We start from the raw sequence: 23247 nt of genomic DNA, 5'->3' as shown, positions 1-23247 counted from the left end.
AATATGATTTTCTATTAATTTCTTCAATTGTGTCAAATTTTCCATGTAAATCTTCTTTTTTATCACAAAACATTCCTACTTTCTTTTTCAGTTAATTTAGCCATATATTTTATGTCTACCAAATAATCTGTATAATTTTGCATGAAAATTGTCACTTTTAACATGTTTTTATATTTATTTTTTCACTTTTATCAAAAATATATGCCATGTAAATATTCAATTTTATCAAAAATGTTTATAATTCCTCTTCAAATTAATTTGGAAATGTTACTATGTCTACCATTTTATTTGTATAGTTTTCTGTGAAAATTATGATTTTTAATGTGATGTCTATATATTTCTTCTATTTGATCAGAAATATTTTCCATGTAAATCTGTAGTTGTATCAGTAATATTTATAATTTGACTCTTGATTGATTAAGAAATATTTATGTGCCTGCAATTTTATCTGTATAATTTTCCATGATTATCTTAAATTTAAAAAAAAATTCTATATACTTCTTCAATTTTGTCATATATTCCATGTAAATCTTCTATTTTATTACAAAATATTTGTACTTAATTTGGCAATTAATTTAGAAATGATTTTAGGCCTACTATTTTATCTGTATACTTTTCCATGAAATTTCTCAATTTTAAAGTTTTAGAGTTTCATTAGGGGAGGGATGTGGACACTGACATGCTTCGTAGCAACAAAAGATTGGCTCATCCACTAGGATTTCTTATCTTATTTCCCAGTAAAGGGCAGAGTGGAAGTGTGGGTAAAAGTAGCAGGGGTTTGGGTTGTGGGGAGCTGTGGGTTCTGAAGGTTACATCTATAGGAAAGGAACAATTTGACTTCAGAACTTAGGAACTGGCTACAAAGAGATGACAGGATATCAGGTCCAGGCAAGAACAAAACACTTCCTTTAAGCCACCATCATTTCAGATGTTACTGTTTAAGGTTGACTGCCAGAGCCATGAAATGGGGCCCATGGAGGGTATCCGAGGAACAGCAAAATGTCTCTATGGTTTATAATTGAATAAGGATTTCCAGAGCCAGGCATGCTTGTGCACACCTTTAATCCTAGCACAGTAGAGGCAGACAGGTCTCTGAGTTCAAGGTCAGTCTGGTCTACAGAGTAAATTCTAAAACAACAAGGACTCAAAAATGAGACCCTGTCTGAAATGAGATTCCTTTTTATATATAAGATTTTTATCTATTCAAACAATGCCTGCTGAGCTTCTAGCACAAGCCAGCACTGTGAAAGAAAAGGCTGTGGGTAAAAAGCACGGGCCTTGCCTCACTTTTTTTTCTTTTTCTTTTCCTTTTAAAAAAAAATTTGTTTTATTCACATGTCAAATAGTATGCCCTTTCCAAGTATGCTACCCCTATCCCATCCCCATTTTCCTTCTCAACCCCCTACCCCACCCCATTTTCCTGACTTGCATTCCCCTATTCTGGGGAATTGAGCCTTCACAGGACAAATGGCCTCTCCTCTTATTGATGTCTGAAATGGTCATCTTCTGCTACATATGTAGCTGGAGCTATGAGTCCCTCCATGTCATTTATTCATTTATTCATTATTTATTCATTATTTATTCATTATTTATTCATTTATTCATTTATTCATTTATTCATTTATTCATTTATTCATTTATTCATTTATTCATTTATTCATTTATTCATTTATTCGTTCACCGGCCCCACCCCACGTCTAGCCCCTGGAAATGTTGTCATTTTCTGTCTTTCATAAAATATGAATAAATGTGGGCCTGGAGTTTGAAAGTTCCTGTTGGTAAGTGGTGTGGAATAGGCGGGGAAAAGGCCTGCTTTTTGCAACTGCTAGGATTGCCAAGCTTCCTGGGAGCAGAATGGTCTAGCGTGGAATGGCTGGGCTCAGAACCTGCGAGTGGGTTCGCGGTGTGGCAGAGACGGGAGGAAGGCGAGCGCTCACTTTTTGCTACTGTTGGGATTGCCAAACTTTCCTGCATGGAATGGCCTGGCAGGGAATGGCAGGACAGGACCGAATTCCCATGCGCATTCCGATGAAGATAGTTCTCCTTGCTGCGGGTGGAGTGCAAACTCTCTCTGTGCTCCGGGCCAGGACAGTGGCCAGGAAAGGCACAGGCTTCCAGTTCTGAACAGTTTACCATGTGGTAGAGTGCAAACCCCTGGCGGGCGCCATGTTGGCTTCCCTGTCCATCCCCCGGCAACCGCTGGCACCACCCCTGATGTCACCCCAGCGCCGGCTCTGCATCCAGCCTCCTTGATCGGTGTCATTTCCTGTCTTTAATTTTTATGAATGAAAGTTGGCTGGGAGTTTGAATGTGAGCGTTAGTCTGAGGTCTGGCAGAGGCGGGAAGGAGGTGAGTGCACGCATTTAGCAACTGCTGGGATTGCTGAGCTTCCTGGGCTCTGACAGCTGGCCCTGGAATTGTGGAACGGGACCGCATTCCCTTGCCCATCCGGATGAAAATAGTGCTCCATGCTGCGGGTGTCTGTGAGCTCTGGAGTAACTCTGCACTATCCTGCTGTCATCTCTGCAGAAGCGGTCTGTGAGTTTGGATGGGCCTGGCAAGATGCGGGCTTCCTGCTCTGGAAAGTTTGCAGTGGGGTGGAGTGCAAACCCTCTCTGTGCTCCTCCAGGCAGGGAGAATGGCCGGGCAAGGCGCGGGTTTCCCGCTCTACTCTGGAAAGTTTGCAGGGGGACGGAGTGCAAACTCTCTCTGAGCTCTGGGTCCGGGCTGGGACCGTGGCCTGGAAAGACGCAGGCTTCCCGCTCTGGAAAGTTTAGAGTGGGGCGGAGTGCACACCCTCTCTGTGCTCCAGGCAGGGACAGTGGATGGGCGAGGCGCAGGCTTCCCTCTCTGGAAAGTTTGCAGGAGGACGGAGTCAAAACTCTCTCTGTGCTCCTGGCGGGGAAAGTAGCCAGGAAAGGTGCAGGCTTCCCGCTCTGCAAAGTTTACAGTAGGGCACGGACAATTGCCAGGCAAGGCTCTGGCTTCCAGCTCTGGAAAGATTGCAGCGGGGTCAGTGCAAACCCTCTCTGTTCTCTTCCAGGCAGGCAAAGTGGCTTCCTGGCACGACCCTCCTGAGGGCACAAAAGATTCCTGTGGGGATGGAACCAGAGCCTGGCCGCCCTGGATAGCTGGGCTGTGTACCCAACCCTCGCTTCTGTGTGTGTGAGCTGCTGAGACAGGTAGGGAATTCACAGGCCAATAAACTGAATCTGCTTCCTTGACGCGACAGGCCGGGCTGTGAAATGACCAAGACCTGGTAGAGTTTACAGAGGTCTGGGCTGGTGCTTTCCCAAGGAACATAAATAATCAGGTTGGAGCTGGCTGGGGTCAAGGGCTGTAGGTTGGGCGGGGTAGGTTTCAGGGTAACTTGTTTTTTTTTTTTTTTTTTTTTGGTTTTTTTGTTTGTTTGTTTTGTTTTTCCCTTTAGTTTGTTAATTATTTCTGTAGTAGGTTTTTTTTTTATTGCTTTACTTTAGATGCATAGTGTTTTGATTATTGTGCAGCAAAGGGACTTATATGGTCATAATGGAGGCAGTTCTGGATATCAATAGCTTGGCTTCTTTTAGAATTGCTTCTTTTTTGTGTGTGTGATTTTGACCACGTGTCTCTCATAGCCTGAGAAAGGAGACCGTGACAATGACAATGATGACGTTGAGAGCAACTTGTTACTTCCAGCTGGCATTGCCCTCCGGTGGGTGGGTAGCCTTCTTGCTGAAGATCTACGGAGCTGAGGACATCCCCCAGAGTATGTACTACCTTAGTCATGCATGGGAGAGGGGGGTTCACTAGTCTTTGGAATGGAACATGTTGAACTCATACTCTGAATACTGATGGATGCTCCTTCGATAAGGTTCCCTTCTGAAAGACCCACTGAATTAGACTACTCTGTAGGCAGAAAGAAAGGTTTATTGAGATCAGACTGCAAAATCTGTCTCTCAGGAGGCAGAGAGAAGAGAAAAATAGCAGAAAAACAAGCAGATATTATATGCAGCCATATCATATCTTTGGGGTCTTTGAGCTGATATAGGCTGTACAGATTGACCCAGAACTTGATGCCCTTGCCATAGGGAGGTGATCTTTGAAGGCAGACTGTTGTGTGATTTATTTTGTGTTCCTGGCCCTTTAAAGGATCCCCAGTGTCTGCTCAATTAGTCTCATAATACAATAGAGAAAGACATAGTTGTTGCCTCTTGGACTTCTGGGAAAAAAACAGAGGAGAATATGAAAAGTCAGTAGAGGCTGAGAGAGGTTGCCTTTATTTTTATTATTTATTATTTATTATAACTTAAATTATTATTTAAATATTAAAGAGTAGAGCAGAAAAGCCCATCTCAGACTTCAGGAAAAATCAGAAAGACCCAGAGAAGACGTATCACACTCACAGGAGGCAGAGACTGGTCCGAAAATGCAAGAAAGATTTGACACAGATGGCTTCTAGTACTGCAAGGGTAAGAGGGACGGGAAGAGGGAGCTGGACCCGGTGCTCTGCCTGCCACACTGCGCAGAGGTACGGCAACAGGGCTGTTTTCTGCAGTGCCATTTACAAATCAAGGATATGATCCTGGGTTCTGGAAATGTACCTGTCTAGTGGCCCAGAGGCAACCCACGTGGCAAGTCATAGCTCTGTCTCAGGTGATGAAGCCCATGAGTCTCAGGATGCGCAGTGGCGGGCGTCACCAGGACTTTCAGTCCACAACAGTGTCCCAAGCCCGGAAAGCCAAAAAATGATATTGTACTATAGTGCATCATAAAGTTGTACCTGCTTATGTCAGCAAATTGACTCTACAAATGATTCTTTGCTATATTTAAGCCTGATTATGTTGTTCCATGGTTATTGATCCATCTGTCCACCATGTAATTGAGGACCAGCTTATAAAAGTACTTAGAGCCTTGCAGTACACTTCTATTTTGCATAGCCCATTTGTTTATCAGCTGCCTCACATAAGGGGAATGCATTCTGTATGTCCAGTTGTTGCTTCAGTTGTCTCAGATTTAGTACATATGTATGTTTCCAAACAATAAGAACATAATTTTGATGATATTGAGACAAATTATGAACACTTCCTGGTTCACCTACTAAATGCAATATGGAACAAAGGCTAACAAACTATACCACATTTTCTGGGAAGACTAAGTTTAGTATACTAGAAAGGATTCAGAAGTGTAGAGCTAGTCTCAATTCTACAAAATGAGAGAATTGTCTGAAGGGAGAAGAGATTCCTTAAAAATAAAGCAATGGGGGTACAGAAAATTACTATAAATATTTGAGGGAACAAGGGAAAGAGAAGATGCTGCAGAGAGCAGAAGGTCCCATGGTAAGGAGAAGGCAGTCTTAGTCTTATTAAAAGGACCAAAGCTTTTTTCTTATAACATGGATTTAATTCATTTAGCATTAAAAGGGTGACAGCCTTTTCACTCTCAATGCAATAAAGATTGGAGCTCATTTTACACTCAGAATGAGTGAGTTCTTTCTGCACTGGTGCTTGGTCTTTTGCGCCATATGCATATGTAAGTATGGATGTGTGTGTAAGTATGCAATTGTGAGAATGCATGTAAGGTGGGCCCAGCTGAATTTGTGTGGAAATGTGTAAATGAAAACTCTGTATGTTTGAAGCAGTGTATGAATTTATGTGAGATTATGCATATTCACTTATGTACATTTTTTTCTTTCTGCAAGTGTTACTCTCTTCTCCTGGTTCAATAAAAGTTTATTGCTCCTAACTTCCCCTTTGCCTGAAAAACAAGAGGCATCTGGACAATAGGGGAAGGGCTGTAGCAACTATTCCTTTACTTGATCTCCTGCTGTTTTAGGATGAGGTGCTAAGTGCCTGAGACCAGCAACCAAACAAAGGCCTTCAAAAATCTATAGCACTGCTTAAACTTAAAATTTAATGTTAGAAAACTATGCAGAATTCTTTGTGACTATTCCAAGCAATGTTAACTGCTTACATCCAAGATTTATTTATAATATGGGATGACAAATACAAACCAATGAGAAAATTTGATGTATCATGCACAATGAAAAACCATTAATCTATATCCTTTAAATATAATCAAATCAGATTTGAGGATGACTTTGTTGTTTAAAACAGGAGTCTTATTATCCCTCTAAATGTTTGTGCGTTTATACTTCAAAAGCTACAACCAATATGCTTTTCCTTTCATGAAAAGCTAGCAGTCTGTTTCATCCCTAAATTTTCCCTTATTATTCCTATCTCTTTATATTCTCTTCTAGAGTCAAATGAATTGTAAACAGAGACTTAACTGGGCAATAACTGAGGTCTATTCCTAGTCTTACGTTTAACTGACTTGGTTCAAAATCAAGCAAACAAGGCTTTTCTAGGCCTTGATTTTTAGCCAAATGTGATTGATTTAACTGTGTCTCATTTCCATCCCCAGAGAAGTCAATCACACTGAAACCAACAACTGTAGTAAGCACTAGAGCACGTTCAGACACACCCTCTTCAGACTAAGCCCTGAGACTGTGAAATAGAAGTTTTACAATCATTAGTAAATACAAGCCTACTATTACATTATCTAGTATAAACGCACAAACATTTAGAGGGATAATAAGACTCCTGTTTTAAACAACAAAGTCATCCTCAAATCTGATTGGATGATATTTGAAGGATATAGATTAATGGTTTTTCATTGTGCATGATTCATCAAATTTTCTCATTGGTTTGTATTTGTCATCCCCTATTATAAATATTACATGAGCCAAATGAGATTGATTTAACTGTGTCTCATTTCCAGCCCCAGAGAAGTCAATCACACTGAAACCAACAACTGTAGTAAGCACTAGAGCACGTTCAGACACACCCTCTCACACTAAGCCCTCAGACTGTGAAACAGAAGTTTTATAATCATTAGTAAGTTCAAGCCTACTATTCAAGCATTACCAAGTTCTGTTCAAACTTTTACTTTGGATGAATGATTACACTATCTTTTCTTTCCCAGGTCTAGATCCTGCAAATCGGCAAACACTTTACTCTGTGATTAACTTTTCCACACTAACCTGCAAGCTTTCTGAACTTCTGCTGAGCTGGGATATATGGACACAGACATCGATGGAATGATATGATGACTGAGTCTGTGGCTAACTAGAAGCAGATCTGTTTTAATGGGGCTCTGGAATTCAGAGTTCTCTATGGAACTTCAAATTCTTAATTCTAAGGTAGTTTAAGGGGTAAAGGACTGTGATCCCAACTACTTGGCCAAGACAAAAGGTTCCCAAGTTCCAGGTTCAACTCAGGGTACTTAGTGAGACTTTGTGGGTATAAGGGAGGGAGTGAAGGTAGGAGGAAGGGAAGAGGGAATAGAGACATGTGAGAGAGGGAGGGAGGAGGAGGAGGAGGTCAAGGGGAAGAGAGAGAAATTAGAGCTTAGTGGTCACAGGCTCCTATAACATGAATAAGGCCATGTGATCAAACTTGATTGCCCCACCTTCCAACAAATAAAAAAAATTAAAAAACAAAACTGGTAAATTTAGAACATGACAAATCCTCTAAACTAAAGATGAGTATAAAACCTTATCTAGGCTTAGGATGGGATTACTAAGTACTAAAGAACATATATGAAATTCTATGGAATTAAATAACAAAATCGTATTTAAAATTACATAGCTGTGCTCTTAAAAAAATTCCTAGTATTTTAGAAAGTATAGATCAAAAAATTCTACCAAATTGACATGAGTAAGGGTGAATTCCACTATGATGGTATAGGCAATAAAGGTACACTAATTCTATCACATTTTAGAGGGAATATATTATACACGCTTAGTGTTGCTGCATTAAGACCAAATGACTTTCCAGTTGTTCCAACATTAGTTTCTGTGCTTGATTTAAATTATTTCAATTTGCTCAGAGCTGTTCCAAGTGCTGTGGGGGTGAAACAGAGAATATAATTGAAGACAGATCTAGAAAGAAGCTAGCAAATCTGTTCAATTTTTATCAGAATAATTAGAAAAACCACTATTAAAGTTGAACACTACTGATCAACAATAATCTAATTCAATCTATAAGTCCTTTTATAGTTTAAGAAATTAAAGTAAGAACACTAAGAATTCATCTGAACTTAGTTTATTTTAATGTAATCTTTAGAGAGATGGGCATGAAGTTTTACTAATATAGTAATTTTTGATGTTTATGTAGAAAGCTCTTTAAGCTTAAAAGACATGATAAATATTGATGAAAAAGCATTTATTAGAACAGGAAAAGTCTGAAGAAACTCCCTAAAAGTAGCTCCCCCCCATGGATGATTGAAGGATGAATGACTGTTAAAGGTTGAATGGAGAGATTGTAGAAATTAGAATTTAAATTACATAAATAAATGATAAATAAGTGGGAAAATGAACATTTATGAGTGCATTGCTACATGATACTCACACAAAGACACAGACACAGACACAGGGACACACACACACATATACACCACATGATAATATATATAATAAATACACATTAATAATTATTTATATAGATATAACAAATAAATAACCAGGTCATAGATATTCTGGGCAAACAGGCAAAATTTGTCTCTAGGACATTCAGACGTGTTAGAAATAATCTAGAATTGAATAAGAATATTACATGATATCTCTGCTATAATCTTACTATCTTTAATAGGATTTCTGGAAACTGAATAGTGTTGCTTATATATAGCTGACTTCTAAAGTGGAGTTCATTTCACCATAAATGATAGCAACCTTTGCTGAAGATGTCATAACTTGTTTATCATATATCGTAGCCTTTGTCATGTATGTCTGCATGGTTTCTGGGATCACATTCACAAAAGCTAAACAGATCTCATGCCTTTGCATTTCTTCTCTTAAATCTGAGAGAAACTGAATTCTCTGGTCATTATCTGAGATGACCAGTCCTATCCAAGTCCACCTAAAATGAAGCAGCATTGAGACCATTCCATGGGACAAATGTGTGTCCTTGGTGGTTACCTGATGGACATAGGGTAACTCAACTGGTCATGGTCACTCAGGTTAGGATTAAATGGTCCAAAGCAAACCTAAAGTATATAGAAGAGAGGATAAAACATCCACATGAGGAATATGATATTTATGATATTTGAAATCATATATATAAGTAACACTACTCAGTTTCCAGAAATCCTATTAAAGATAGTAAGATTATAGCAGAGATATCATGTAATATTCTTATTCAATTCTAGATTATTTCTAACACGTCTGAATGTCCTAGAGAAAAATGTTGCCTGTTTGCCCAGAATATCTATGACCTGGTTATTTATTTGTTATATCTAAATAAATAATTATTAATGTGTAATTATTATATATATTATCATGTGGTGTATGTGTGTGTGTGTGTGTGTCTGTGTGTGTCTGTGTGTGTCTGTGTGTGTGCCTGTGTCTGTGTCTTTGTGTATGTATCATGTAGCAATGTACCCATAAGGCATGCTGTCCAGGTTTTTCCTCTAAGGAAATGTAAATAGCATTTAAAAGTTGTTAACTCATTCAGTGTCACACAGTCTTACCTTTGGGCTCCTGGAATTAATCACTAGTTTTAAGGTTGTTTTCCATGATATTTCTGTAAGGCCTACATCACAAATACCCTCTCCACAGTTATAATTAATAAAAGACACACTTTGTTTGATTTGCATAGAATGTATAAAGTCAAGAACACTCAATGTATCTTCACACTGGCCAAAAACGATGGAGAATATCAAAGTCATGTTGGGTAAAAGATAAGGATTTTTGTTGATCTCATCAGTAGCAAAAAATATTACAAGAAAATTCTACCACAAGGACAAGCAGATCTTACCCCCACTCCACCGCTGTGCTTCAGGGTTCTGCCTGGGCCCCTGTTCTGCTGAGTTGCTGCTTTCCCTTAACCATCTGCCCCACCCCTTCCTGCTCTTTCTGCCTTCCAGCAGTCACCAGCCACTGCTGCCAGCAGCCTGCTCAGGAATTCTCTCACACTGCCTGAGCAGAGTTGCTAGGAGACTAGGAGAACACTCCTGTGACACCAGCTCTCACCCCACCCTGTTCGCTTGCACTGGTTCTACCAGAGCTGCCACCCAGTGCCAGGTCTGCAGGCCACTGTCAGCTCCCTGGGAATTGGGCCTGCATGCACGCCTGCCCACTCAGCCCATGGCACGGGCCTAAACCAACCTGGGCATACTCTGTCCCTGGCCAGTACTCAGTTTAGCCAAGGGGCTTCACAGCTGCAGCCACCACTGTCAGCACTGATATGTTAACATCCTGGTCCACATCAACTCTAAGGTAAGTGTACACTAGTCAAAACTCAGCCATTTATCTCTTTGTGTTTGTCTCTTCACGTGTTTTTCTCTGCTGATACATAGCCACAAGGCCAGATTTCTAAACATTATAAAGGTTAAAGATCACTGCCTTCATATCAAATGAGATACAAGAAGAAAGCAGGAGTGGTCCCTGGTTCTGGAAAGACTCAGTGAAACAGTATTTGGCAAAACCAGAACGGGGAACTGGGAAGGGGTGGGAGGGAGGACAGGGGAAGAGAAGGGGGCTTATGGGACTTTCGGGGAGTGGGGGGGGGCTAGAAAAGGGGAAATCATTTGAAATGTAAATAAATTATATAGAATAAAAAAATAACAATAAAAAAAAAGATCACTGCCTTATGCAGGTTTAGCCTTGTTTTTACTACTGGCATTAAGTTATACTGTGCTATCTATTTGCTAGATACATTCTCAAACAATTCAAACAAACAAACATACACAGGCTGTTTAACTCAGATATGCTCAGTAGATACTGTTCTCAATCTTGCCAGAAATCTGCTAAATGTTTACACTTATGAAAGACAGAAATTCCCAAAGCCTAACAGTTATCTGTCAAGGTCTCCAAGAAGATAATGGGCACAGTGACAAGACTTCCTGGATTGTGGTATGATAACCACTGAGAAATGCCACTCCATTGCCTTGCCCACTGCCAGAACTGTACAGTGGACAAACAAGACACCCTGAGAGTCAAATGTCTCATTGCCAAGTCAAGGTGCATCATTTCTCATATCAGAGAGATCAACTCCACAAGAAAAAAAGGCAAAGCTTTCATCTTCTGGGTCTGACAGCCAAACTGACTCCACCCAAGTTATGATGGATACTGCAATTGCCTAGAAACCAACCTCTGTCATCTGTATTCATACTTGATTCCTAAATTACAATTTATTCTTCCCAGATTTCTAACTACACTGACAGCTGTGGTAACTGGAACTTTATAGCTAGAAAACAGACCTAGCTTCTTACACTAAGGTAATCCACCACTATATTTGTTCATTAATAAGTTTGTTACCTAGCTAAGACTGCCAGATTTCTTACAGGCTTCAAGATAAAGAATACACAAGTTCAGATGAAAGCTTTCACAGATGTAACCTTCTGCTACTTCCTTAGCTAAACTGTTTCCGGTGACTAAATTTCTTCTTCTTGCTATGCCATTCTCCTAACATTAATCAGTATAGTTCTTAGAAATTTGCATCACCCTAATGAAATATTCCACTATACAATCCAACTAATCACAAGTTCAAATATAGGTTTCCTTTGATTGCCCTTAAGATAAACTTAAAGTGTTTCTTGTGTGGAATCTACACTATGAGCTACCATGGTCAAATATAAGTTTCCCTTGGTAGTCTTTTAAGTGTGTCCAGCAGAATGTTCCCCAGATTAACTTAAATATTCATACAAGAAGCCTGTGATTGGACAGGGAAAAGGGAGGTGGAGCTAATGGTTTCAGAGACAGGGACAGGAAGAGAGGAGGAGATGAAAGAAGGAAGATGGAGGAAGAGAAAGACAATCCAGATTCCGCATGGCTTTAAATAGCCACAGGTAGCTATGGATTAAGGGACAGATAATTACAGGGAAATGTGTCTTATCTAGTTTGGCAATTTATAGCAATATCAAATGGCTCTGAGTAAATTGTATGGGCATTTTGTGGGGTGAGAATTTACTGACATAAATCTGACTTATAAATTACAAGCCTTTAGAGTTTTTACTGGGTAACTCTAGAGATCATACCGGGTTACTGGGATTTGGGACTGCTGACCACAGGGGTGGAGGGCTGGGAATGTAAGCAGAATCTGAGCAAGAGAAACATGATGCATAGAGCTGGCCATGGAGGCCGTGGGTCACTGGGGCCTGAGGGTATCTGGGTATAATGTGAGATGATGCCATTTTTTATTATTTCCCACTACAACTATGGACTTAAGGCTTTTTCCCATTTTGCTAAATGTAATATATTTAGTCTCCAAGACAGAAGGAAAGAGCCCTTCTTGCTCCTTCAGCTCCACAAAATGTTTTTGTCTTCTCTAAGCTCATCTTAAAGACTGTACATGTTAACAAATTTATTTCTTTTGTAAACTTATAAACTACAGGATGCCCACTTAGACCTAACCTCTCATGAACAAAATAGACTCCATGCAGATGAGTATACTTGCCAATCAATACCCTAATTTCTCACTTGCTACTTATACCAGAGGGTGGGATTGCTTTCCTGTGCCTTGAGAGTAGGTCTCCCCTCACCATAACCACTAAGACCTAAAGGTTTTAATGCTTCACTTAAGAAACAGTTTTCTTCCCAAACTTCCCTAACTTTATCCTCTACATATGTGTTTGTGTGTGTGTGTGTCTGTGTGTGTGTGTGTTTGTGTGTGTGTGTGTGTGTGTGTGTGTGTTTCAGCATCCTGTCATGTGCAGGCATTTACTATAGCCAGAACAGCTCCAAAGAAGCTCCAATCTCCTTTCACAGACACTTCAACTACTGGACATGCTCCTTTCTATCTATTCACAAATGGTTCTACAGACCTTGGACAACAAGACAACATCCAACTCTGCTAAAGCTGGACCAACATTCCCATACGCATTTTCTTAGGTTTGCCAAAGACATATCACGCCAAAGTCAGTAGGAAATAGCTAAAGATCTAAATGATCCTATTACTGCTTCACCATCACCTCTTTCTAATTTTTATTTTTTAATTAATACCAAAATGGGAAATTGTTGGCATTTTATATAGACTCTGCCCCGCAGTTACCTGGCAACATCCAGGTATGCCTGACTTACTATACAAGGGGATGCTTGTCCCCTTCTCTCTATTGCTCCAGTTTCTTCTCCTCTTGTTTCTACTCCCTTACAGTCTTTCCCCTTTCTCCACAATCTCCTTCCCCCTCTCTTTCCATGTGCTCATGGCTGTCTTGTCCTCCTCCTTCCTCTTCTTCTTCCTCTTCTTCTTCTTCCTCCTCCTCCTCCCCTCCTTCTCCTTCTCCTTCTCCTCCTCCTCCTTCTTCTTCTCCTTCTACTTCTCCTTCTTCCTTCTTCTTCCTCCTCCTCTTCCTTCTTCTTCTTTCTTCTTCTCTCCCTTTCTCTCAACTCCCTACTCTGTGCCAAAAATAAACTCTATTCTATACTATACCATCAGTGTGGCTGGTACCTCAGGAGAAAAGGGGTGCCCCACTCAGCATAGACCTGCAGAGACATGCCCCTCCCCATATCATACTGTATCTTCACCAAACATATTGTTTCTTCCTTATCTTTTTATTAAACACAACACCTTCCCCTTGAGGTACCAGCCATGTGATGGGTATAGTGTAGACAGATTAGAATAGAGTTTATTAAGGACACGGCAAAGAAGATGAGAAGGGAGTAAAGAGAGAGAAAAAGAGACAGGCAGACAGACAGACAAGACAAGAGGAGAAGCTGACCAGAAACAAGTGGCGTGAGAGGAAGGAAGGAAATGGGGAGAGAAAGAAGGGTCAGGGACAGAAAAGAGTCAGAGAGAATAAGAGAGCAATGAGGAGGCAAACAGCCCCTTTTATACTAAGCCAGGCCTACCTAGCTATTCCCAGGTAAATGCTAGGTAGAGCCTAGGAGGAATGCTAACAACTAGGCCTTATGCACCAGCTCCAGGAATAGACCATAAAACCCAGAAACAAGTTCATAAAACCCCTTCCCAAAGAACAGTCTAGGGATAATCACAAAAATGGGGAAATATCTTGTTTCAGGATGGGACTTTTGTGTTGGGCAGCATTATCTCATCCGATGATTAAATGTTCATGACATAGGAATGCAGAACTCTAACCACCTGTGACCCACTCCCCAGAACCCACCAATGAAATTTTAGATTTCCAAACCATCAAGAATTCCCCCAGTTTCCTAGCAAAAGACTAGTGTGCCTTTGTCTGGCATCAACATTTTGGAGAATGCTTGACCCCCACATGCTGGTTGTGTCTTCAGAATAAATGTTCTTTGTCTTTGTATAGTATCTGAGTCTGGGGTCTTCCTTCAGTAATTTTTGAACCCTTACACTAGTATACAAAGAAGGGGTACTTCTAACATCAATATGGCCGGATCCTAATAGCATATACTTTCATCTGTCTTTCAGCCAAAATATAGCATTATCCTGCATGGTGGGAAATAATAAAAGCTACAATTGATTCTACTTATGATCCACTGGTCCTTACACACACCACCAACATGGCAGAGTGCAATATTAGATACTTCATAAACAAACTTCTCTCTAATTCTTTGTTTTTTCCCCCAAGAATGTTTTAGTATTTTTTAATATATATATATTACTGTACTTTAAAGTGTTACTTTCAAAAATCTTTTTTTTTCTTTTTATTTCTCTTCCTCTCCTTATAACTGAACACTAACTCTTTCTTGGTTCTCGTCTCCATTTTCATTATTGAATCTTACTTTTTTTACTCTCACTGCTCCTCCAACCCTCATTTTCATGTGACATATGTGTGCTTGTGGGAGATCACATATCTATGTGTTAGCAGTAGCCTGCAGATGCCAGAAGAAGACTCAGATCCCCTAGAACTGCAGTTGGTGGTGGTTGTGAACATGCATGTGGATGCTGGAGGAACCAAACTCAGATCCTCCACAAGAACAGTACATGGTCTTAACTGTTGAATTATTTCTCCAGCCCCAACTGCCCTCTCATTTAATTTTTTCGTTGAAGCTTTGTAAATTTTTAAGTTCATACTTAATTCTACAGTTTTGCCACTTTTCTCTGGTTATTGGTAGTATTGTAGTTGTTTTTATTATATGCGTATGTCTCATGTATTTTGGTAGTGTACAAAGTCCCCAGTCCTTAGTAGGCACCCAGATCTTAGCACAACTGACTTCATGAATGAAGAAACGTTCAGGCCTGAAAACTCTGCACCTAGAGAGTACCACCTGCCAAAGCAAAAATGAAGACATAATTTAGCAAAGTCTGTAGTTCTGGGATAGACTTTAAACTAACTTTGCTGTTGGATTCTTGGAGTTTCTGATTTTTGCAGATCTGTTTTGTCAACCCAGAACATGATTTTTGTGTTTGAAAGCTCACCCCAAGAAATTCTCAGGGCTACACAGGGATCCTGAACACCCTGTGTAGTCTCTAGCTGGCTAATAAAGATTTTCTATTAACTTAAACCTATGACTTCTCAGGTGGATACCCCACAATACCAGTGGTGCTGTTACAGCATTCCTTTTTTCCTAATTAGTAGTATGTGTTGAGCCCTCAAGGGAAATTGACTCACAAAGAAGATCCACTTAGGAAACCAGATATTCATGGAACATAAATGCAAATTCTGACATAGCAACAAAAGAAATGGCAAAAGCAGGGCCACAGGATTCCTCCCCAAGTTTATACCCCTTCAATGACTAATTCAAAGACACTGAACTGCTTAATGTGCCAGAGGGGAAACAATGAAGTGTTGAGGTTTTGTCTGTTACTATCTATTGTAATGCTAAGTGCAGGCCTCTAAGACATCAACACATAGCCCCTGGGATCCTGCCTCAAGTTCATTCTCATTGGTGGATAAAGAGGCTGGTGCCTCTAGGCCATCAGAATTTCTTCAGGTGAAAATTCTTTGTTAAGATCTGAACCCCATTTTTTAAAAGGGTTATTTGGTTCCCTGGGGTCCAACTTCTTGAGTTCTTTGTATATATTGGATATTTTGGCTATTCTCTTATCTATTAGTTAGATTTAATAATGGTTTGTCTATCTTGTTGATTTGCTCTTTGAGCAACTCTTTGTTTCATTTATTTTGGGGATTCTCTTCCTACTCTATAGATTTTAGCCATCAATTTGATAATTTCTTAATGTCAACTCCTTGTTTGTGGAGTGATTGCTTGCCTTGTTTCTCTTCCAGATGTTCAAGTATAATGTAAAGGTGCTGGTTTGATTTCGCTCCACTGTTCTTATGTAGTAATTTTGTGCAATGCACCTTCTTCTTGGTACAACATTCATTTTCATTATGTATACTGATGTGGCCCTGAGAGGAGTATTGTTTTTTGTTTTTTGTTTCTTTGGTTTTGTTTTGTTTTTTTTTTTTTTTGGTTTTAGATATTTATCATAAGACAAAAGGTTTAAGTAAGATTTGGTGCACTCTACTACAAGACCTATTCTCTTTATGGAGCAAATGTCCATAAATCCTGCTCTACATTTTACAATAATTTTTGGGATTAAGAACACATCATTTCTAAAAGCTACAATTGATTCTACTTATGATCCACTGGCCCTCACACACACCAAAAACATGGTAGAGTGCAATATTAGATACTTCATAAACAAACTTCTCTCTAATTCTTTGTTTTTTCCCCCAAGAATATTTAAGTATTATATACTTAAATTTTTGAATCTTATTTTTTTACTCTCACTGCTCCTCCAACCCTCATTTTCATGTGACATATGTGTGCTTGTGGGAGATCACATATCTGCGTGTTAGCAGTAGCCTGTAGATGCCAGAAGAAGACTCAGATCCCCTGGAACTGCAATTGATGGTGGTTGTGAACATGCATGTGGATGCTGGAGGAACCAAACTCAGATCGTCCACAAGAGCAGTACATGGTCTTAACTGTTGAATTATTTCTCCAGCCCCAACTGCCCTCTCATTTAATTTTTTCATTGTAGCTTTGTAAAATTTTAAGTTCATACTTAATTCTACAACAATTAACCAAAGGTTATAAAATGGGAACTAGGATTTATTATAGGTGCTAGGACAGAAGATAAAATATTGACTGGGTTTATCTCTACAAACCTTCACTAATAGCTTAGTTATAGTTTTAAAGCCTCATTCATCCTGTGGAGCCTAGAGAGGTGATAGCCTTTTAGCTAGATAATAATACTAATGGAAAGTCATGCAATTATTCTCTATTGTAAACTTCTATTTCAATTTATAATGTGATTTTTTGTGTGAACTTGTGATGAAATATGTAACGTGATCATTTCTTCTGAAAAAAATGTATATAAGTACTAAGGACAAAGAGATGAGAGACAAAGTAGAATTTTTTCCCCTACCCCACTTAGGGGTAGATTTTTTTAAATCTTTTGTCACTTAGGCTAGAATTTTCCCCTTTCTGCACTTTCTCCCCTTTCTGCACTTTGGTTCATTTATAGGAAACTTTTTACAACTTAGTAATACACTCTGTAATAACTTCTCTAAGTGTCACTTTTTCCTCCTGTGACTTCCAACTAGCAGGCTGAGACACTTCCTGCTGAGGTAGAACAAAGCACACATTGCTCAGTCCTCCCCTGCTAGGGTACAGGTGTCAATCACCTAAGCCAGCAGTGTTTCACCCTCAGAAAGAAGGAGAAAGTTTTAGGATGATTTAGAAGTTGTGTCAGCATTTCAGTACAGTTAGGGAGCTAGAAAGCCCTGAGACCCCCAGACTCTAAAGCTATCTCCAGAATCCTGCTCTGTGACCCTGACACTACCTCCAGGCTGGGCAGCTCTCAGCAGGACCTTGTAGACCAGGCTGACTTAGAACTCACAGAGATCCCCTGCAATACTTTGAAAGTGCTAGAATTAAAGGCATACACCACCACAGGCCTAGTTATTTGGTGGTTTGCTGGTTTGGTGGTTTGTTTGTTTGTTGCCTTTTAAAATTTATTATTATTATTATTATTATTATTTATTATTATTATTATTATTATTATTATTTGTTCCTTGGTGTTTTGTCAGATCCTCTGACATTGGAGCTTCACTTTGAAAACAGGGTTTCTCTGTCCAGCCCTGGCTGTCCTGGAACTCATTTTGTAGACCAGGCTGTCCTCACTCACAGAGCTCCTTTGAACTCTGTCTCCTGGGTTTTGGGATTAAAGGTGAGCACCACCACTGTCTGGCTGTTTGTGTTTTTTTTAAAAGAGGAAAAGTAAATTTTCCCTTCCCAGGTAAATTCTAGATTTGAAGTCTATAGGATCCTGAAGGCAAAGTGGAGAATAAAAATCAAGTTCTCAAAAAACAAAAAACAAAAAAAAACAAACAAACAAAAAAGAAAAACAAAAACAAAAACAACAACAACAACAACAATCACAATATTTTTTAAATTTAATTTCACAGGATGGATAACTTCTGACCTTTACTTACACAGGTTTAGTTCACAGTGCCAACGTAAGCACAGTGAACTTGGAGAAATCGTGTGTTTCAGTGGAATGGACTATTTGGTCATTTTCCACATTTATCATTTATTTATATAAAGTCTACTTTCTCCCATCTCTCCATTCCCCCTTACACAGTCTTTCATCCCTAACCCATTTTGTCTCTCCAAGGTGCATGGGAATCACAGAAGTATCCACCAATCATGGTATTTCAAGTCTCTGCCTCAAGGAAGCTCTGAAATCAAGACATGGTGAGCACAGATATCTGCCCTAAATGGAGAGGAACATGCAGCTGAGCAGTGGGCGCCTGGGTGGTGGGTCCTCTCTGGGACTGTATGGGAAGCATCAGCCAGATGTGTCCACCTGTCAAGTTTCTAGTTGTGCTTCTTACTGGCTAAATCAGTTGGTGACCTCTGAATAACTTCACCATCATGACTGATTCTGAATCTGCCCAAAACATCTGGACCAGTTGCTTTCCTTTAGAAGCATGTTTTTGTGTGTGTGTGTGTGTGTGTGTGTGTGTGTGTGTGTGTGACTATGCAGCATCTGTGTACAGACCCTTTTGTCTTTTATAATATAAATTAAGAAGTCAGGAATATGGCTGGAAAGATGGCTCAGAGGTTAAGAGCTCTGGCTGTTCTTACACAGGTCAGGAGGTCAATTCTTAACAACCACATTGTGGCTCATAACCATATGTAATTGGATCTGGTGCCCTCTTCTGGCCGGCAGGAATACATGCAGGGAGAACATTGTACAAGTAATGAATTAAATACCTAAAAATTGAAGATGGATATGATTCTAATACTTCTGATTTCATGCATTGCAATTTTATGTTTTGTTTAGATTGTTATTTTTTTCTGATTAATTATTTTGTATTTCTTTAACTTGATTGTTATGTGTTTTGATTATTACATGGCAAAGGGACGTTTCCCAATCTGTTTGGTATTTTTGATGCTTCTGGTAAATTAACAGGCACCTTCTTTCCTTTACAAGAGGTTTCATTTATTATTTCATTTGAAATATTTTCTAGACCTTTATGCTGATTGATCTTCTCCTCCTCCTCCTTCCTCTTCCTCTTCTTGTCCTCATCCTCTTCCTCCTCCTCCTTCTCCTCCTTCTCCTTCTTCTGTAACATATCCTGAGAAACTAAAGCACACAAGAGATCTGATGCAAAAGATGTTGTTTGTGGAAAATGAAAGGGGTGCGATCCTGAGTATAGGAAGGCAACTGATTTGCTTGAGTTGGTTTTATAACCAGCAACTTTGCTGAAGTTGTTTATCAGCTGTAGGAGTCATCTGGTGGAGTTTTTGGGTCACTTAAGTATACTATCATGTCATCTGCAAATAGTGATAATTTTACTTCTTCCTTTCCAAATTGTATCCCCTTGACCTCTTTATGTTGTCTAATTGCTCTAGCTAGTACTTCAAGTACTATATTGAAAAGATATGAAGAGAGAGGGCAGTCTTGTCTAGTCCCTAATTTTAGTGGGATTTCTTCAAGTTTCTCTCCATTTAGTTTGATATTGGCTACCGGTTTGCTCTATATTGCTTTAACTATGTTCAGGTATGGACCTTGATTTCCTGTTCTTTCCAAGACTTTTAGCATGAAAGGATGCTGAATTTTGTCACGTGATTTTTCAGCATCTCATGAAATGATCATATGGTTTTTTTCTTTGAGTTTGTTTATGTAGTGGATTGCATTGATGGATTTCATTATATTCAACCATCCCTGTAACCCTGGGATGAAGCCCACTTGATCATGGTGGATGATCCTTTTGATGTGTTCTTGGATTCGGTTGGCAAGAATTTTATTGAGTATTTTTGCATCGATATTCCTAAGGGAAATTGGCCTGAAGTTCTCTTTCTTTGTTGGATCTTTGTGTGGTTTTGGTATCAGTGTAATTGTAGCTTCATAGAACGAGTTGGGTAGTGTTTCTTCTGTTTCTATTTTGTGGAAGAGTTTGAAGAGTACTGGTGTTAGGTCTTCTTTGAAGGTCTGATAGAATTCTGCACTGAAGCCATCTGGTCCCGTGCTTTTTTTGGTTGGGAGACTTTCTATGACCCTTCTATTTATTTACGGGTAATGGGTCTGTTTAGATGATCTAGTTGGTCCTGATCTATTTGATACCTGTTTGGTATCTGTTTAGGAAATTGTCCATTTCCTCCAGATTCACCAGTTGTGTTGAGTATAGGCTTTGGTAGTACGATCTGATGATTTTTTTTAATTTCCTCAATTTACGTTGTTATATCTCCCTTTTCTTTTCTAATTTTATTAATCTGGTTACTGTCTTGTGCCCTTTGGTTAGTCTGGCTAAGGGTTTATCTATTTTGTTGATTTTGTCAAAGAACCAGCTCCTTGTTTTCTTGATTCTTTGTATGGTTCTCTTAGTTTCTACTTGATTGATTTCAGCCCTGAGTTTGATGATTTCCTGCCTTCTTCTCCTCCTGGGTAAATTCACTTCATTTTGCTTCAGGGCTTTCAGGTGTGTCCTTAAGCAGCTAGTGTATGCTCTCTCCATTTTCTTTTTGGAGGCACTCAGGGCTATGAGTTTTCCTATTAGCACTACTTTTATTGTGTCACATAGAGTTGGGTATGTTTTGTCTTCATTTTCATTAAATTCTAAAAAGTCTTTGATTTCTTTCTTTATTTCTTCCTTGACCAAGTTATCATTGAGCAGAGTATTGTTCAGTGTCTATGTGTATGTGGGCTTTCTGTTGTTTTTGTTGCTATTGAAGACCATTTTTACTCCATACTGATCTGATAGGAGGCATGGGATTAGTTCGATCTTCTTATATTTGTTGAGGTCTGTCTTGTGACCTCACATTATATGGTCGATTTTGGAGAAGGTACCATGAGGTGATGAGAAAAAGGTATATTCTTTTGCTTTAGGGCGAAATATTCTATATATATCTGTTAAATCTAATTGGTCCAAAGCTTCAATTAGTTTCACTGTGTCCCTGTTCAGTTTCTGTTTTCCTGATCGGTCCATTGAGGAAAGTGCAGTGTTGAAGCCACCCACAATTCTTGTGTTAGGTGCAATGTGTGCTTTGAGCTTTAGTAAAGTTTCTTTAATGAATAAGGGTGCCTTTGCGCTTGGAGCATATATGTTCAGGATTGAGAGTTCTTCTTGTTGTATTTTTCCTTTCAACAACAAGAAGTGTCCCTTAGCGCCTCTTTTGATGACTTTAGGTTGAAAGTCAATTTTATCTAATATTAGAATGGCTACTCCGGCTTGTTTCCTGAGACCATTTGCTTGTAAAATTGTCTTCCAGTGCCAGGCACTTCTAAGTTATGCAAGAGCTCTGAGAATCCTTTAAAAGGACAGCCCCATAAAATTTCAGTTAACTATCCATGACAGAAAGGCTACTTCCAGGCCTGATGTTCTCACTCCTGAATTCAAGCCAGATACAATGGCTATGTTAAAATTCTGCTACTGTGTATCTCTACAGAGTTCAAGGCCAGCCTAGTCTATAGAAAAAGTCCCATGCCAGCTATGGTTACATAAATAGAGCTCTCAAAAAAGGAAAAAGAAAAGAAGATGAGTGAATAAGAAAAGAAACAAGCCATTCTAGTATTTTCCATACTTCAAAGCCTAGCACTGTCTTGAGAGAGGACCTATTTGATTCTGAGCTACTCTGGGACCTGAAACAAGGAACAGTCATAAGTCATGGAGGCAGAGGGCAATGTGCCAATCTCTGGGCAGGTGAAGGATGCAAAAGGCAGTTATAGAAAGGATGAGTGTTGATGCAGAAGGAAACTCAGATTGGAAAGGGGCCTTACCTTCTTAGCATGCTGGAAAGCCCTATTGCTTGAAATTACTATGGATACAAAACTATGTGTGCTGCCTATGTGTGCTTCCACAGCCATAGAACTGCATTCCCACTATGTTCCATTTGTTGTCAGGTGGGTCTGTGATTTCTGATCCCAGGTCTAGCCAATTGCTCAATTTGCACATTCCATTTTCTTATTGCTAGATAGGATCAGAAAAGTGTGGAGCGGGGAAGACATCAGTGCCCAGTTATATTGGGCCTTGCCCTCAAATTCAGAAGTCAGTGCTGTGTTTGCTTCCCTCAGTGTCTGGTGCATTCAGCCACATGGTCAAACATTAGCATGAATGTTTGCCACCCCTGGGTAGAGTTGGGGAGTGCTGGACTGAGTGGCAACTTGCCTCTCCTACAGGCTGCAAAGCCTTTCAAAGACAAAGTAGCTCCTAATGAAAGGACAATATAAATCTCATTTGTCTCCATTTCAGGACCAGGCCTGATTGTCCACAAGGCACCAGCACCAGGATCAGACCATGAGGAAATAGTTTTGGGTTTTATATAAAAAGAGAGAACCAGGATATGTTTTGTGGTGCCAGGTATAATGAGGTGGAAGGGAGTGCCTCTGCAGACCCATGCTGAGGCATCCCTTTGGTTGACATTTTGTCTAGGCTCCGCCCCACAGTTACCTGGCAACAGCTAAATGTGCCTGATTCAATATGTCCCTTTCCTCCTCATTCCCCTCCCAAATTCTCTCCATGTGCACACATGGCTGACCTCCTCTCCTCTCCCTCTCCTCTCCCTCCCCATGCCCTGTATAAACTCTATTCTATGCTATACTGTCATGTGGCTGGTCCCTCAGGGGGAAGAGATGTCTCAGCATGAGCCCACAGAGGCACCCCCTCCCCTCATTCCATATTCCTTCTTCCTTATCTTTTCATAAAACACAACATTAGATTTAGAAATTCGAAGGTTTACACCCTCCCCCAGACTTATCTACCCAAACTTTGGAGAACTGGTAAGCTCCTTCCCATCTCTGGTCACTATAAACATCTCCTGCTCCCAAGAGAGGGCCATTGAGCTCACAGCCACCCTCTGTGCTGTTCTTGAGGATGGAGACAATC

General features: G+C 39.8%; 1 protein-coding gene across 2 annotated transcripts in view; it reads left to right on the top strand.

Moving 5' to 3' along the window:
• The window catches only part of LOC127687712 (myoferlin-like), a 315382-nt gene that overhangs the window by 73034 nt on the left and 219101 nt on the right, over positions 1-23247 (top strand). Inside the window, exon 1 of one of the 2 annotated variants that reach the window (XM_052186640.1) lies at positions 18597-18613. The exons of the other annotated variant lie outside the window; for it this stretch is intronic. The gene's annotated coding sequence lies outside the window, so the exon portion shown is untranslated. Of the gene's footprint in view, positions 1-18596; positions 18614-23247 lie in introns of those variants that run through there. 2 annotated transcript variants of the gene reach the window in all.

Source organism: Apodemus sylvaticus, chromosome 6, assembly GCF_947179515.1.
Source record: "Apodemus sylvaticus chromosome 6, mApoSyl1.1, whole genome shotgun sequence".
NCBI classification, from domain to species: domain Eukaryota; kingdom Metazoa; phylum Chordata; class Mammalia; order Rodentia; family Muridae; genus Apodemus; species Apodemus sylvaticus.
This window is presented reverse-complemented; position numbering and strand designations above follow the sequence as displayed.